Source organism: Helianthus annuus, chromosome 5, assembly GCF_002127325.2.
Source record: "Helianthus annuus cultivar XRQ/B chromosome 5, HanXRQr2.0-SUNRISE, whole genome shotgun sequence".
In the NCBI taxonomy this organism is placed as follows: Eukaryota; Viridiplantae; Streptophyta; class Magnoliopsida; order Asterales; family Asteraceae; genus Helianthus; species Helianthus annuus.
The window spans coordinates 54859471-54866244 of NC_035437.2; the positions used below are offsets into that span (position 1 = coordinate 54859471).

The 6774-nt window shown below is 38.3% G+C and overlaps 1 long non-coding RNA gene across 1 annotated transcript; it reads left to right on the forward strand.

The window, feature by feature from the left end:
* Window positions 1-3204: 3204 nt before the first annotated feature.
* On the forward strand, window positions 3205-6364 carry LOC110940737. Its single transcript, XR_002593497.2, has 3 exons — window positions 3205-3346; window positions 4835-4919; window positions 5300-6364. It is a non-coding gene; the product is annotated as an uncharacterized LOC110940737 (long non-coding RNA).
* Window positions 6365-6774: the final 410 nt, after the last annotated feature.

Here is a 6774-nt window from a genome sequence, read left to right on the forward strand (position 1 = left end):
GGTGGAACGAAGTACTCGATCTCAATGGCACAATTTGGGGCAATAGTTGGGCTGTATACGGAGGAAGATTCGGGGAGTGAAGAGAACACCGGAGGGGTGCGAGATTTGGATGAGAACGAGCGCCAAGCCGCGTGGGCTCAGATTGGTGAAGGGCACTACAACCCAAGCAGCACAAAGAGTACCAAGTTGAGGGACCCACTCTACCGATACATCCATAGGGTCCTCGGTTACTCTCTAAGCCAAAGGCATGATAGTGGTGGCGTTGTTGGGTTGAGAGATTTGATAGTCCTTCACTGCATTCATACCCGAAGACACCTCGATGTTCCATTTCTTCTACTCCGAAACATGCATCTGAACCGGCTGGCTCATGCACCAACCCCTATCTTCTTCGGTGGATGGGTGTACTGCCTCTTCAAGCACTTCGTGAACATACCTAGGTCTTTCGAAAGGAGCCCATGGTCGGGACGAGTCGATGTACACATCTGCCGCTCTATGAACCTAATCTATGAGGCGGAAGACGGGTCGGTTAGCTTTCAGAGGATGCAAGGGCATGCATGGAACCCACAAGAGGCGCTAGTCCTTCACGCTCCACAGTTTCAACAACCTCCCCACTACCAGTATCATCCTCACGGTGATCCGGGCCAATCCTCCTCATAAGGAGGAGGTTTTCCTAACCTTCAGAGTTTACATGATCTTTTGCAGGAAAACCTTATGTGCACCAGGAACACCTACAACCTCGCCAACAATACATACAACCGGGTTGGAGCCATTGAAAGAAACATCTCCGATATCCAAGATGATATTGGAAGCATCCGGGAGTACATGGCGGGGCATGGAGGAGGAGGTGATGACGAGGACAGTGATGAAGACATGGACTAGGCGGGTGGAGTAGGAGCAGGAGCAGGTGGTTGGTGATCCCACATGTTAAAACCCCCCTTTTTCTATCAAACAATTTCCGGCCTGCGTGCCGAGTAATTTACTTTCCCTAACTCTTTTTATTTTTCTGCATTTGTTTTTTTTTTTTTTTTTTACTTTGTGACATGGATGTTGAACTTGGTAATCTAGGATGTTTGGTATTGTTTGGTGTGGTGTTTATTGATAAAGCAGGTACATACGAGGCTAAGCGTACTAAATATTAGTACTACTAAAGCTGAGATAGGAAAACCGGAGCTAGAAACCTATTTTTCAATCTTGTAGACTGTCTACACGGGGTCGTGTCCGGCCGACACGCCCCCGTGCCCACCTCCCAGACCTGCTGTGTGTGTAATTTCTGCAGATTTTTGCCAGACACGGGGTCGTGTCCAGCCAACACGCCCCCGTGTCCACCTTCTGTAAGTTTTCGTTACTGGCAACTGAACACGGGGTAGTGTCCATCCGACATGGGGTAGTGTCCAGAGTACCAATAACATAATTTTTTGCTTTTAACACCCTTTTACACATTCAATCAACCTAAAAACTTATTTTTGGGACACATTGAGGACAATGTGTAATTTAAGTGTGGGGGGGGGGGATGCTAAAACTTTGAATCTTGTAAGTCCTAATTAACAAGCCTTACACAAAATTCTATTGGAACCGCTAATCACCCCAATTTTTTTCAAAAATTTTCATTTTCTTTTTACTTGTCTAAGTTTAAGTTGGGAATTTCAAGTTCTAACAAGGTTATATTTTTACAAATTTACAACCGATAGCGTCGTGATAAAAAGAACCAACATGAGAAAATTACGAAACGGTATGACAAACTTAGTTAAAATTTGAGTATATATACTTGATCACATAAAAACCCATTCCCACAAAAGTGAGTTTTGAGCCTTTATTGAGCATACAAATACATATCTTTACACTAAATGCTCATTTTTCGTTTCTTGTGTGAATAGCCGCTTGGTTCTTACGACTCCAGAACTTGCCACGACAATACATTCCCGGTCCTTACCAACTTAAACCCGAGTAAGTAAATGATGGAGGCATTAGGACTAACCCTTTTTCTTTCTACACCATTATTTTTCATTTTTTTACCACCTCTCAAAATCCCCCTAGTTAACCCCTTTGAGCCTAAACCTTTTCATTTCTTAACCCAAAAACAAACACCCTTTTTACCCACCAAAACCTTTTTATTTTAACCCTTTCTTTTAGTAACAAAGCTCGGTTTTTCTTATGACTTAAAAAAATAAAAAAAATAAAAAATAAAAAATATTTTGATGATGAAACCAAATAAACAAACAAGTTCATCAAAAATAACTTTGTTTGAAAGAAATGGTTCATCAAAATAAATGTGAAAAATAAAAAGTCTTTCAAAACTGACGCTTTTTACGCTTTTCGCCCTTTCACTAACCACTAACCCAACCACCCACCTTTAGCTCAAGCCTAACCCCCTTCACCCAAAAAGTCCTCTTGATATTTACAAAGGTATGTAGTTAAAAAGGAGGAGGATTGATTGTTTGGCAAGCTTATGGTAGGAGTAAGTTCCATGCCGCTCTCGAGTGATTCACTAAAAATACACATTCGGCCGAGTGTTGAGTGATCCCCCGTGAGGTATGTGAACTCGTATATAAATAGAATTTTAAAAAGGCATATTATGCCCTAATAAGTAATTTATCTTATGAAACGTTTTTAATAAATCATGACGAATAGGATTTTAAATAAATAAAAATAAAACTTAAATAAAGAATCTTGGAAATTCCGACACTCTATGACAAGCCCAAAAACCTTCTCTTCTACCCATTCCATTTGAGAGTGAAAAAGCCACATTATAAAGAGTTTTGCTCGAGGACAAGCAAAGATTCAAGTGTGGGGGTATTTGATGTGCACAAAATTCAAGATATAAACTACATCAATTGTGGCATAAAACTAACCCTTTTTAGTACTAATGTTGGAAAAAGTGTGCTTTTGTCTTCCTTTTGTATTTTCAGGATTAAAAGAAGCAAAAAGACAGCTAAATCTAACATAAATACAAGAAAAGGAACAAACGTGGTGTAACACCCCAAAAACTCGAATTATTCAGTTACTCGTATATACCACGTTTAAAAGAAGGAAATGAAATAACTAGGTTATTAAACCTAGTTATATGCTTGGTTAAAACAAATAAAGATAGGAAATTAAGTTAATTATGAACAAATGACAAACTTGAGGGGTTGATTTGGAAAAGATGGAAAGATGAAATATAAAATAAAAATAAAAAAAACTCAAAAACACACACCGAGTGTGTGATGGTGCGTACGATCGCACAGGAGAAGAGGAGAAAGGGGCACAAACCCTAATTCAAGATAAACCTTAAAATTGAAAGGGGAAACTGGCTCTAATTGGATGCATGGACCTAGATTCTTAATCATCTAGACTTTCTACACATGAGGTAAGTTGTAGAAGTTAATTTTATGATTTGGTATGAAGTGAGACTATGATCAAACTACGAAATTGTATGAAATTGTGAATGTAGAGGTGTTAAAATCACCATTTAGGTTATGTTTTATGAATAAGTTCAAGTAATTTGGTGATTCAAGGTGAAACCCATAATGGTGAGTGAAGGTGGCGACTTGGGTGTTCTACCCATGTCCAAATCCTTGTTTGATGTACTTGTTCCTAGCTTGAATCTATGTTAGTTGATGTCAATTGATGATAATAATTACTAGGGTGCTTAGACTTGGTGAAAATCCTAGTGAAAACTACAAGTTTTAAAGGGTTAAGAACCATCTTGACATGTTAAAGAATCATGTGTTAAATGGTTACACATTAAGTGTTTGATAAAATGCCTACATGAAACTTGAATTGATTCAAGTTTGTGTTAAAAAGTTAGTTAATTCGTCACTTTTGACAGCCTTAGATAGTCATCTTTAAATGCCGTATCTCATTCGTTATTAGGAGTTAGACAACGAGCCTTATATCGTTGAAAAGGTCGTTTCACATATTACATTTCATATTTGGTCATAAGAGGCTGGTTATGTGATTTAGTGGGTCAAAACAGCATGAAAAGTTAGTAAATTCGTCACTTTTGACAGCCATAGATAGTCATCTTGTAAATGCCGTATCTCCTTCGTTATTAGGAGTTAGACAACGAGCCTTATATCGTTGAAAAGATCGTTTCGCATATTACATTTCATATTTGGTCATAAGAGGCTGGTTATGAGATTTAGTGGGTCAAAACAGCATGAAAAGTTAGGAAATTCGTCACTTTTGACAGCCTTAGATAGTCATCTTGTAAATGTCGTATCTCCTTCGTTATTAGGAGTTAGACAACGAGCCTTATATCGTTGAAAAGGTCGTTTCGCATATTACATTTCATATTTGGTCATAAGAGGCTGCTTATGAGATTTAGTGGGCCAAAACAGCATAAAAAGTTAGTAAATTCGTTTTGACAGCAAGCAGTTTACACATAATTTAGTTTCTGACCTGATCTTTCAAAAATCGTATAAAATCATAGAAAAATCGTATGGAGGTGTTCTTTATATGCCTGGAAAGATATTTAAATGAAGCACAATTCTTATTTGAAAGTCGAAGTCAGATTATGTGATTAAAAAGGAGGAAAGTGACCCCGAACAGCTGCTGCGTGAAAAATGCAGCAATGAAAATAATGTGTTTTATGAACTTAAAAATATGATTTTTTTAGTTACCAATTTACTAAACACTAAATATTGCTTCGGGTGAATGTTTACAGTTGTTAAGGTGTGTTTAAAGTGTTTGTATGTAATAGTTGAAAGATATACTTATCTATAAGTGGTGTGACTTCTAAAAGTCAAGCTGACCCAAAACTAGTATCTTGATAATGTGGTAATAAAATCCATAAAGTCCAGTTATTATGATATTAGATGGCTAAACTAATCATCTTATGGATATGATGTAATAGCTCGACTCTTGACAAGCTATATGGGATCTTGGAAAAGAATGGGTTAATCGGGTCAAGTACGCAAAGAAGCTCTAATGGACACAAAGTAAGTAAGCTTACATCTTTTGTAGAATATGAATTTGTTTTTATGAACTATAAATATGATAAAATCGAAATGTGGTTTTCGACGCGATATGGTACATGTCGGAATAGATATAATCGATAAAAACCATGGTTAATAGTAAAAAAGGGCAAATTGGTAATTTAGTCATGAATGACTAAGATTTAATGAGTTTTCGTTAAGGTTACCTTATAGTGTAACTAATAAAAGAAATAGCGGGGTAAAATCCGAAATGGGTCGTATGCGTGAATTTGAAATTAAAATACCAAGTTTTGTAAACATCAATATTTGGTCAGTCAGACCACACGGGCCAAATGGTAGTAATAATACCATTTGACAAATTCGACTAATGTTTGGTTGGCAAGTCACTTGTTCATAGGAACGAATAGCAATTTGGATAATTGCGTCGCCATAAAGTTTCGGCTAATAAAGCGAGGTATAAAAACGGGTCTATGCGTTGACTCGAGCCAGGTACGCGACGAAACGTTTTGTTGTTGTTAATTGTTAATACGTAAATCTTATATATTGATGATATATGAAAGTTCGAGATGTAAAAATGTTTGATTTGTCTATAATAAGGATTTATGATAGACAAATCAACGGGTTGAGCAATAATAGGTGCAAACCGGGTAAATGGGTGCACAATTCCATAAGTGCTAAGCCCGGGGTTACGGGTAAAGAAACATTAAACACACAAGCCGGTAGTCGAAGCGAGAATGCGAGTGGATTAAAGGATTTGGGGACGGGTTGACAAATTGAGTATTAAGTCCCATGCATAGGAATGTGATTGAAATAGGATTTATTGCTTATTAGCGAACTAACCTCGTGTATGTGTTTATACAGTTTAAATCAGTTGAAGTAATAAGTTACTAAACCATTGTCTTGAGTATGAAATGAGAATGCAGGTATTCTTTTAACGTCGTTATCAAGGTTAAAGAATTTGGAATGCACGAATGTACACGGAAAGCTTATTCGTGGGGATTAGTATGGGAAGAAGGAACGCGGACTGGCTATTGATTACGTAGTTCTAGTTTAGGAATGATGTCATTGTATCTAACCGCTGTATATGTATGTGGTGAATGCAGGTGGCGTGGACTTAGCATCGTTACGAAGAAAAGAAGGTTTGAAGATCGAGTCAAGAGCGAGGGTTGTACGGGAAGGATCAGTCACATAATTTGACAAAAAAAGATATATAGGTCTTGAAGTATTAATATAATGGGACGTGGTAAATTCCTTTTTAATGAGTGTATGAATTTTTGTCTTGGAACCTTCGTGTAAGTATTATGTCTAGTAAAGAACAAAATTTTTGGGCTCTTATTTTCCGCTGTGTCGTATTTTAAGTTATTACACGTTAGTCTTACAGGGAATTGTTCTTATTACGAACGGGTCATGCCCGAATTTTGTTAAATAATAGTATGATAATAGTCATTTCGGAATATGAAATTTGGGCGTTACACGTGGCATGCCCGACCTCCCAACAGCATCTTCCCAAGCAAAATAAGAAGACAGAAGCCTGAACACGCCCCGTGCTCAGTGAGCACGGAGGCGTGCCCAAGTGTCAGCATAAAAGACAAAGTGGTAGAAGCTTCCATCGCCCACCAAGGGGCCGTGCTCAGCGGGCACGGGACCGTGGTCAACTATAAGATTCGCGGAATCCAGGCAAATCTTGATAGTACAGATATGCTTCTGCACACGGGGTCGTGCTCAGCGGACACAGGGGCGTGGTCAACTAATGCAGACAAACTGCATTTAATGAAGAAAGAGAGGAGGATGGACACGGGGTCGTGTCCAGCGGACACGGGGCCGTGCCCGAGCTTCTGTTCAGCCTATAAATAGGAGT